The sequence below is a fragment of the Lactuca sativa genome, chromosome 6 (assembly GCF_002870075.4).
Source record: "Lactuca sativa cultivar Salinas chromosome 6, Lsat_Salinas_v11, whole genome shotgun sequence".
NCBI lineage: Eukaryota > Viridiplantae > Streptophyta > Magnoliopsida > Asterales > Asteraceae > Lactuca > Lactuca sativa.
Window position 1 is genome coordinate 31,785,039 of NC_056628.2, and position 12,116 is coordinate 31,797,154.

The window sequence follows — 12,116 nt, forward strand, 5'->3', positions numbered from 1 at the left end:
CATAAACAATTTTTTTTTTCAAAAAAACTAATACCACTACAATCACAAATGAATACATATCAATTTACAAGTAATCCACTTCCTTTCTTTTAATCAACTGAAAATAAAAGGGGTGTAAAAATTATCATTTCTTCATAAAAGAATACATTTAATCATAAATAAGTACACTTATTCACACATGATTACATTGTTATTAACAAATGAATACATTGTTATTAACAAATGAATACCCTGGTATACACAAATGAATAAAACAATACCTCTAATCATAAATAAAATACACTCATTCACACATGATTACACTGCTATTTACTAATGAATACATTGTTATTAACAAATGAGTACCCTCCTATTCATAAATGAATACCCCTCTCACGCATATCATCAAATAGCTTATGTGCACAACCTTTTACCTTGAATCTGATTACAACTTTGTGTGGCTATCTCTTCCGTCAATTGTAAGGGCTGCCACTTGATCCTTCAAAGACCCACTTGAGCCTATCGAGTTCTGCCAAATCAAACAAGAACAAAAAAGGAACCCTTACCTATTTTTGAATCGTTGCTACCCTTCTCGATCACCAAACAACCCAATATCAGGGCTCTGTCACCGGAAACCAATGGCAGACCCCACATCCCGCTGCTTCCATTCTCTTTTCTTCTTCTCTTCGACTGACTTAATGGAGTATATTGTAGACTGACTTGGAATCGGGATGGTCAATTAAAAAGTTAAAATTGGATTTGTGGACTTTTTGGTTCCAATGTCTCACCTGTGAATGTAATAAAAAACGAGGTCTCAGAATCGTAACTCATATTTGCAATCGGAATCGAGCCTATGTTTGGAAAGCTTGGATTCTGGTATTGACATAGATTCGTAATCGAGAGTGTGATGTTCGGAACAAATGAAATTGGGATTGAAAACTATTTCACCTGCGAATGATCGGAGCTTGATAATCTGGGCTCAAACTCATTTTTCCCACGAACATCAAAGTTAAGATCAGATTCGGAACAGACTATTCATTGTTGGGATGTTCAATTGTACTCGGAATCGGGTTCTTGTCGACTCAAAATCAGAATGAGATGTTGATCGCCTAACATTTGTAACTGTGTGCTCGGAACGAAGGTCTGCTCGGAGTTAATTGCATTTTGGATTCAGAACTCATGTTGTGTTTCACGAGTAGTTTTGAGTCTGCGTTCGTTTATTATGGGCAATTGAAGAAGAAGACTACCGATTTACACACGACGATTAGGTCAAGAGAGGCAGAGAGTAATTATAGGAGTTTACAAAATTAGGGTAATGCTTATTTACTTTAATAGCCTTTATAATTTTCTTTAATTTAAAAATTAAAATTTAAATGTATTAATAATTAGAAAATTAACAATTAATAATAGCCACATATCTTAAAAATTAGATGGTCCAGATCTGTTCTTGCGTTCTCAACCTTTTAGGTGTTCTCATTTGATCCTACTCCTATATATATATATATATATATATATATATATATATATATATATATATATATATATATATATATATATATATATATATATAATTAAGATATCATAACAACATGACTAAAAATATGCATATTTGTATGAATATGTCATGTATCATTTTCCAAATACCAATTACTAGCATATGTGACAATTTGGACACTTATTATATATCAATCTCAAAGTCTTTATACATATCCTTCCTAATAAATAAAGATATTTTTGCCACATGTCATATTATTATTTATTTTGCCATATGTAATTTTGTGATTATTTTAAATTAATTTTTATTCTACATGTCATCTTATGGTTTTTTCATTTTATTAAATTGTAAATAGTATTTATATTCAATAATAAATGCATATTAATTTCATTAATGAACTTTTCTTCCAATTTTAAAATTACCAAATTAAAGATTCATTATTTTTTTATTTACTTATCTAAATTATTTGTTTAAGTTTAAAAGAGAAAAAAAACACTTTAATTTTTATAATTCAATATTTTATTATTTTTCTTATAAATTCATAATTTTCAAATGTTTAGAATTTTGTATTTTGTTTTTTATAAATAAAACCATGTAATACATGGGTCTCACGCCTAATTACAAACATACATGGAAAACTTTTAATATGAGAGTTTATAAATATTTTGTGTGACATCCCCAATTTCATGACCAGAAAAGACCGATTTGTTTATGCTTTATTTTAAAATCAGAGTAATCTTTTAAAGAAATCAGTTGCGGAATTTGTTTCCAAAAAAAATATGATAAGAATTTATCAAAATCATTTCTTTAAAGAAATGCATTTTCATTAAATAACAAAATCTCGGGATGTCATGTTCTGATACAGACCAAAAGCATAAACAGTATAAAATAGACCTTACAACAGTTATTTATAACTATTAATCTATAATTCAAAATCTCTCGTCAAGTCCACCAACTTATGCTCTAGTGCCATTACCTGTAACGCAAAGAAAACTGAGTGGGTCAGGCTTGGGAGTCTAGTGAGCATATAGGGTTTTCAACCCACAATAATATATTTATTATATTCAATCGTCAAACAATCAACCCAATTACCCATCCCCGTTATCTTCTTTATTTCTTAAGGTTTTACCCTAAGAATCGACTATCCTTCCTTCATTCATTTCTAAGGATTTACCTAAAGAACTGGCACGAAGTCCATTGCTGCCAAAGTTTATCTATCAGGTACTAAATCCATAGCTATCAGGCGCTAACTCCATAGTCACCAAGGTTTATGTCATTTATTGATAGTATTAGTTCCGAGACATCCTCTAGCAATACATATCAATGGGTTTTTAGAGTACACCAGTGAACATCAAGTCCACATCACCTACAAGTTGCGAGCCTGCTAGTGTTCCACAGGACTGTCTAGAATAGTCTGTGGTTGTCATCCCTACTCTGTTGAATGACGGGGGCCATCGTTTGGGTAAAGGTTTCACTTATTTTTCACCTGTCACCCTCATCTCATGATCTATATCATCTTTCGTCTCATCCTCAAACTAATCTTTCCTCACACACCAACTATTTCATCTACCTATGTTCTACCAAACATATTTGTAGATATAAATTATATATATATATATATATATATATATATATATATATATATATATATATATATAGTTTAAATCATTTAAAAATCTGTATAAAACATTCATTCAACAACCATATCAAGTAAACAAACAACGTATAAACACATAGCACGTATTTTATAGCAAATACTTCATATCTATGCGGTAGAAGAAAGTAACTACACACTCACTTGACTAGACGATCCTCGGACAACACTACGACTTGTAAAAGTAGTATTCTTTGGTAGATCTCGAAGATCTTCACAAAAAACCGGTTTCTTGTAGGCAGAGCTTCGACTCGGGAATTTCACTTCTCGGGATCTTCGGGCTTCGGGATTCGCTTCGGGTCTCGGGATGATATCGGGGCTTCAGTGGGTTAAAATAGGGCTTAGAGAGAGTATCGGGAGTGGGAGAGTAAGAGATGAGCAACCAAACTCAGCTGACCCTTGATTTCTATTTATAGGGTGAATTTTCTGGGTTCACCTCGTGATTTTCTAATATTCACCTCGTGAACTGGCTCACCTCGTGAGTTTCTAATATTCACCTCGTGAGCTCGATACGTCATTGCGTTCGTCATGGCCACTTGCCCTGGAAGACGTCCATCATCTGTTCACCTCGTGAGTCACTAATGCTCACCTCATGAACTGGGCTCACCTCGTGAACTACATATGTTCACCTCGTGAGTTCTAACAGTTATGGGGTTTCGCGCCTCGAACTTCAGAAATTCATAAAATTCACATACGAACTCCGTTTTCGACTTTTTTTTATATCCACACGTAGGTAAAAACAAGATCTACAACTTTCATTTAGACATCGTCGGCTAATTTTGATTTTAATTTTAATATATTATCAATATATTATTTTTAGTAGGCCGGGACAGGAAAACTCCATTTAAAATTCATAACTCCTTCATCTGAACACCGTTTTCGTTTGTCTTTTTGTCATTACGCTACTATTAACGAAATCTTCGATTCTTGTTTAGGTTGTGTCGGCTAAAAACCGCTCGATCCCAAATCGAGTATTCGGGCTGCATACCGCTAAGTCGAAACTTCGAAAAATCATAACTTCCTCATACGAAGTCAGATTTGGGCGTTCTTTTTATGCACGCTTTCAGTTTAACGTATTCTACGACTTTCGTTTACATTACTAAGGCTAAATATCGTTCTATCGTAAATTCACTTTTTACGTCGCGCTGTGTCGTGTCGAGTTTGTCGCGAAACTTCGACAGACCATAATTTCTTCGTTATAACTCGGATTTCGGCGTTCTTTGTATGTATGGAATCCTTGTGACATATATTATAACTTAGTTAAAGTTATTCATCCTAAATAATCTTCTATCCAAAAGTCATTTTTGATGTTTATCGTCTCTAAATTGACTAGCCTTAATCTACGGGCGTTACAATTTATATGTATTTTAGCCTTAAAATGTCTCAAACAAATACACACAATATTATTAAATCTAGAAGTGTATATAAAATCCATTAGAAATATACATCAATACAGATACAAAATACATACACAATATTATTAAATCTAGAAGTGTATATAAAATCCGTTAGAAATATACATCAATACATAAAAAAAAAATACATACTTATTGACCTATGCAATACACCTACATAACTTGCTATTTTGAACTCAAAGTCCATCATGAAGTATGATGAAAAAATGTCCAAAATCTTTGATTGCTTGCACTCTTTCTTCACCCACTTTTGCACACAAACACCCTTTCCATTCACAGTAAAATAATGTAGAATCAAAATCATGTCCTTCATATCTAAAAACTTGATATGATCAGATTTTCTTTGATCTTCAATAACAAATGAAAGTACAAATCTATCAAAAAAAAATGATATCTTATTTTTCCTTCCCGTTTATGGATCTTCAGCCAAAGAAGAAGAAGGACAAGCGGCTGTACATCCGTCCTCATCCCCCTCATTCTTTTTCCTGTCAAATGAAGCAACCACCAAAACCCACTGATTCCTTCTTCTTTACTTGTCAAACACCAAACGAATAATCCTTTTACCCTGCATCGATTTCTATCAAAACAAGAACAAAGGAGAAAACTGAAGCAACAAGGAGGCTGTCGGAGCAGCCCCCATCCACGCACCTGTCACCACCGATCGGAAATAGCCCCTTGCACCGCCCTTCTTCGCTTGGACTGTCGTCGGATGCCTCACCGGAGACACTATTCTTCGTTTGATTGCTCCATTGGAGCAGCTTGCCTCGCATCTCACTCCATCACTGCCTCTTCTGGCCTCACCCCTCGCGCCACCCCTTTTCCTCCCATCGACCAACGACCGCCGACGCCTCGCCTGCTCGGCCGTTGCTGTTTGCATCGCTTCTTCGGACCCATTTCCTCTCCCTTCCTTCTCACCTCGCTGCTTCTCCCTTCCTCCCCTTCGGCCTCGTCGAATCCCCGAGATGATCTCTCCTCGCGGATCGATCGGCGAATCATCGTGCCAGCCTACGAGCCTTCGTGCTCCCTCTTGCCGCCGTCGTTGTTCAAGTCTATGTCATTCCTTCGTGTTCGTCTTCCTTTCATTTGCCCGATCAACAAAAGGAAACGGGCACAAAAAGCCCTATTTCCATTAAGTTTGGACCATTAAACACAATCAGTCCCTCCATGAGATTTCTTTAGAGAAAAGCCCTAAATCGTGTTGATTTTAAAAATAAACACATTAACCCTTTTATTCAAAACTAGTCATTTCCCCAAAACTTTGGTGTATTTTAAACAAAACAGCCCCTCCCATGGAGATTTCTTAACAATATCACTCCAAGACTCAAACATTAATTCAATTTAAACCATTTCAGTCCCTTCTTTTATTTATTTTAACCAAAGTGGTCCTATTTTGGTTAATTAAATTACCCAACAGCCCCCAATAGTTTAAATTCCTTATGAAACAGTCCCGAAAATATTTCAAAGTTCAAGAAACGTGACTTTGCGGTTTCTCACGTCAAGCTTCCAAAAAATAAACGAACTCCAAACAACTCGAACTCACGCTTTAAGGGTTAGTGCTTATGACCACTTTTTAATATTTCTAATTATTTCGGGAGAGGGGGGGGGGGGGGGTACATGTGCCTATATACTTCGTATATACAAACAAATTATCCTTTTATGAGAAATTACAATAATCCTAGTTTATAAAAATGTTATTTAACAATGTAACATATCGTTACAAATAAACTAGTATAAACTTTTCGTATACGTATTATGGTTATTTTATTGTGAAATATCTAGCCCACACAACAAATATTACATGATACAAAAATAAATGATTTTTATGTGACATTGTATATTATAACAATCACGTTATAAAATTGTGTAGTATTTCAACGATTCAAGCTATTACTATTCATGTATATTTATATGTTTAAATACATAAGCTTTATACATGTGCATATGCTCATTATGTTGAAACATACATCTTTATAAAAGCGAGTACATTACACTTTTATATTCCTACCAAGCAAACTCGACTTTTATAAACTTTATACAATGAAATTTATTATGCCTAGTGACTTAATCACAATTAAGTTAGCGTTGAGAGCTATTCACTCACTTTGGTTAAGGGATTTTTAGTAAGACTATATTTATTAGCTGAGTCTAAACACTTAGCATACTCATACTACTATATTCACACACTTTGGGCTACTGGGGCCTCCTGATCATCCTACCCAGATCCCGATCCGCATCCTGACACAAAACGCCTCGTAACCACCATACTGAAAATATAACAGGAAGATATCAGATAATCCGCACAAATAACTGGGACTACTCCCAACCCAAACCCTAGGGTTGTGACTTCCTTGGTACACGTATGGGTCCTGTGCTTTCAGTAGTACGAGCCCATACTACCTTCCACACCTACCCATATTTGTCCCAAGTATATCACCACAACACCCTAAAAATATACATAATCATACTGAGTGCTCAATCCTCATTTCTAGAGGAATGCTAAACATCTAGTAACTAGCCTCTCGGCCTCTCACGACCCACCCATTCATGAAACTTCCACTAACCCTGCAACACTAATGTATGCTAGCCATACATAACGCTGGACCCCATAGACTTTCAAATATCCGATCCTACCCTAAGCCCTAATCAATAAGAACAGAACATAAGGCCAAATCATGCATTCTCAGGCTATAAGATCTTAATTATATACAGTCGTGATGCATACACAAGTAACTACAGTAATGATGTCAATCTCATACAAAGGAAACCCTAAGCTAGCAGGCATCATGTAATCAGGCAATACTCTCATGCAATTCGTAAAGATCCCTAGCCTAGCACTAGCATGTTGTTCTAACATATCACATATTCAATTATTGTATGGTATTTTGGGGTCTACTTACTGGCTCTGACTGATCGCACACCATGTATCCTCCTGTACTTATTTTGAAAATCTTACCTTGATTTGAGACTGGATTCACACGAATGTTCCTCCAATTCACTCAAACCAAGGCTCTGATACCAACTTTTAACACCCATAAAATTTAAGCCAAATTTAAATTGTTCAAAAACACTTTAAATCAACAGTTATTACGACTTTGTTTCTAAAATAGTCTATATCAGAGTTTTTCCCAAAAACCATAACAAAAGATGAGTAGCTGTACGATCACACCTTTGCCTTACCGCGATCCCCCGACGTACCTGAAACAATAAAATAAAACTGTAAGCCCGAAAGCTTAGTGAGTTCCCCCAAAATACCCATACTCACAGTAATACACATAGAATCATAAACAACATACTATGGGTCCAGTTAACCATCGGGTTGGAATACCCCAGGCCCACAACCAACAGGTTGGAATGCCCACATACTATGGGTCCAATCATCCTCAGGATGGAATACCCTAGGCCCACAACCAACAGGTTGGAATGACCACATACTATGAGTCTAATCATCCTCGAGATGGAATACTCACGGCCCACAATCAGTAGTTTGGAATACTCAGGTCTATTGGCCTCCGCACAAAGCAGGTAAGCCTCAACCGCCAAATAAACATGTACACATACATATATAACAGATATTCACATATCAGTCTATAGAAAACAACAGGTCTAACAGATCATACCATATAGCACATAATACCATCCTATCTACCAGGATGCCGATCTAACAGATCATACAACATACTGCATAATATTATCCTACCATCTAGGATACCGACCTAATAGATCATACTACATACCACATAATATTATCCTACCCTCTAGGATACTGATCTAATAGATCATACTAGCATAACATACCAGGCAACAATCCAAAGGGCCGACCTTGGTGCCTTAGACCCTTGAGTATAGTGAGGATAACTTACCTTGCAACTGTCGACTGGAAATAGAAATCTCAACTCTCGAATCACCGCCACAAACTCCACCACCTACATCGAACACATCATAAGGTTCATAAATTCCCAAATACCCCAGAAGTTAACTAGTCAACCCTTGGTCAACGTCAAAGTCAAAGTAAAAGTCAACTGCCCGTGTCAACAGTCCATGTTGACCTGAATTCGTCGAGTGTATCCAGCCACTCGCCTAGTTCCTTGCATAACTCATCCGCTCGCCGAGTCACGCTGGTGACTCGTCGAGTTCCTAAGGCTCATGGTCGAAACACCTTGACCACTCGTCGAGTTTTTTTCCCCTTACAACTCGACAAGTTCACACGGATCCAACGGTTGGTAAAAACCTTAACTGACTTGCCAAGTCACACCATTGACTCGCCGAGTCTACGACAATCTTCATTGGACTCGATGAGTTGTTCATCAAACTCGTCAAGTTTAGGACCATGTTCATACAGAAACTTTTTAAGCCATGCAAAGGCTCCAGATTGTAGATCCAACCTTCCAAGGACTGCTTATCACGTAAAGTTGCAAACTTTATGTGCATGCAAGGCTCTAAGGCCCTAAAATGATAAAACTAAGCTTGACATGAAGTCCAACACTATAGGGAAAGCTCATACTTACCAAAACTGTTACCTTTATGGATCTAGGGACCAAAGGTAGTCTAGATCTGATGTTTCAGCTTCAGATCTTGGCTCAAACACAAAAGCCTTTCCTAAAATCCACCCAACAAGAGATTAAAGAAAAGATGAGTCAAAGAGAGAGCTTAATACCTTCCAGAAAGTGTCCACTGAGGTATATCCTTGCTTCCCACGAGTTCCTAGCTTCAGTTACTTGTTTCCCCAAGTGTTCCTTATCGAGATCTCTCTTCAAATCTCAATCACACCGTAGAATCACACACAAACACGATTTAGGGTTTAAGGGCGCCAAGAAGTTGTAAAGGGGAGGCCGGGGAAGGATAATGATCCTTTAAATAGGCCAACAAAGCAGAGTGAGTTCCCCAAAATACCACATAAAACACATAAGCCACTCAAGGCTATAACTCTGTAAGACCCTCGGGTCTATGTGTATCAGTGGGACCCTCCAGTCCCATGGCTCGTTATACCCTCTGGTTCGGTCTCAGTAAGGACCCTCCGGTCTCACAGCTCGTTGGACCCTCCGGTCTAGTCTAGGTGAGGACCCTACGGTCTCATAGCTTGTTGGACCCTCCGGTACGGTCTAAGTATCACACAATATAGCATATATCACATATCACACAAAAAATGCATAACTCAAGCAAGCTGTGACATCCCAAAAATCACGGCCAGAAAAGACCGTTTTAATTTATGCTTTTAAAATAATTTCAGAGTAAATCCATTGTTTTAAAAGAGTTGCGGAATTTGTTCCCAAAACAAAATGTGATAAAATAAAGTTTATCAAAGCATTTCATCAAGAGATGCATTTTCATTATATAACAATATTCGGGATGTCGTGTTCCGATAAACAAACCAAAAGCATAAACAACAAAAGATAGACCATACAACAGTTACATATAACAACTGGTCTAATATCAAAAGATCTTGATAAGTCATCTAACTTATGCTCTCGCGCCACTACCTGTAATACAACAAAACTGAGTGGGTCGGGCTTGGGAGCATGGTGAGCATATAGGGTTTTCAACCCACAATAAATAATTATATTTGATTTCACCAACCAACAATAACCCGATTACCCATTCCCGTTATCCTCACCTTACGTCCCTAAAACAACATCTATTACCAGGGACCTAATCTAGGATTTTCATCGGGACGGACATTACTGCAAGGGGTTTCCTCAGCAATAGATGTCCTAAAGGCAACCATGAGGGGGATAGAGTACACCGGTGAACACATCGTCACAACACCTACAGGTTATGAACCTGCTAGCGTTCCACAAGACTGTCTAGAAAGAGTCCGTGGTCGTCATCCATACTCCGCTAGATGACTAGGTCAACATCAACAACATCGATGCCTCTCATCAGTTTATCACACATAAACTATCCACCTAAGTTCTACCCAACATTTTGTAGATAACAATATACGTATGCAACTTAAAAACTGATAAGATATTCATTTAATACTCGTTCCAAATATACAGATTCATTCCAAGTAACAGATAATATATATCTATATACACATAGCACGTATTCACTCGGAGATACTTTATATCTATGTGTTAGAAGAAAAGGAATATACACTCACTTGATCATAAGATGGTCGGACAGTACTACGGCTTGCAAAAGTAGTATTCTTCGGTAGATTTGGAATATCCTCACACACCGGGCTTCTCACAAGCAGAGCTTCGGCTCGGAAACTCTTTTCTTCTCGGGATCTTCAGGCTTTGGGACTCGCTTTGGGTCTCGAGAACGATACCGGGGCTTCGGGGTATGAGTTGCACGCAAAACGAGGTAAGGGAGGAGCAACCAAAATCGGCTGACCCTTGATTTCTATTTATAGGGCTGTTTTCTGGAAATTCACGTCGTGAACAGTACTCTCAAGTCGTGGGGCTTGATCGTCATTGCATGCGTCATCGTCCACTTGCTCTATCAAGCTCCAGAAGGCGTCAGAAGTCAGTTCACATCGTGAACACTGTTTTCACGTCGTGAACTCTGACACAACTTTAGGGTTCGCGCCCCGAACTTCAGAAATTCATAACTTTCGCATACGAACTCCATTTTCGATGTTTTTTATATGCACGCGTAGGTAAAAACAATATCTACAACTTTAGTTTAGACTCCGATGGCTAATTTTGAATTTATTTTTATTATATATTTATTATATTCTTTTTAGCAGATCGGGACAGGAAAACTCCGTTAGAAAATCATAACTCCGTCATCTGACGTCCGTTTTGCCTGTCTTTCCGTCGTTGCACTACTATTGATGAGATCTTCAATTCTCATTTAGAAATTCTTGGCTAAATATCGCTCGATCTCATATTCGAACTTCGGACTGTCTACTACTAAGCTGAAACTTCGAAAAATCATAACTTCCTCATACGAAGTCAGATTTGGGCGTTCTTTTTATGTACGCTCTCGATTTAACGCATTCTATGACTTTTGTTTAGATTACTAAGGCTAGATATCTCTTTATCTTAAATTCGTATTTTACGTCATTCAGTGTCGTGCCGGTTCTGTCGCGAAACTTCGACAGGTCATAACTTCTTCGTTATAACTCGGATTTCAGCATTCTTTATATATTCGGAAACCTCGTCACGACCACTACCACATCCTTCATAGATATCATGATTATCTAACATTTCATTTTGACGCTTATTTTTATCCTTAATTCATTTAAGTCACACAACTAAGCAGAAAACACATAATACTCAAATAATACATCTTTATTATTTCAAGACGAGTTACAAAGGTTAACCTAGACTATTATATCAACATTAATGACAAGCCCAGAAAACAGCGTTACAATTCTCTCCACCTTAGACTGATTCCATCCCCGGATGTCACACCCCCAAACCAGAATGGCGGAAACATGCGGGGGTGGGTGACTTCATGTAGTATCATAACAGTTGAATATTGTAAAGAAAGTAAACACAACCATCATATATATAAAACAAACTTACATTGTTACGTGTAATACATGTTTCAAAAGAATATTACAATATGATGATTTAAAATGTTTTGATAATAGACGCCTTAGCGTTCCTTCTCCAAAAGTTGA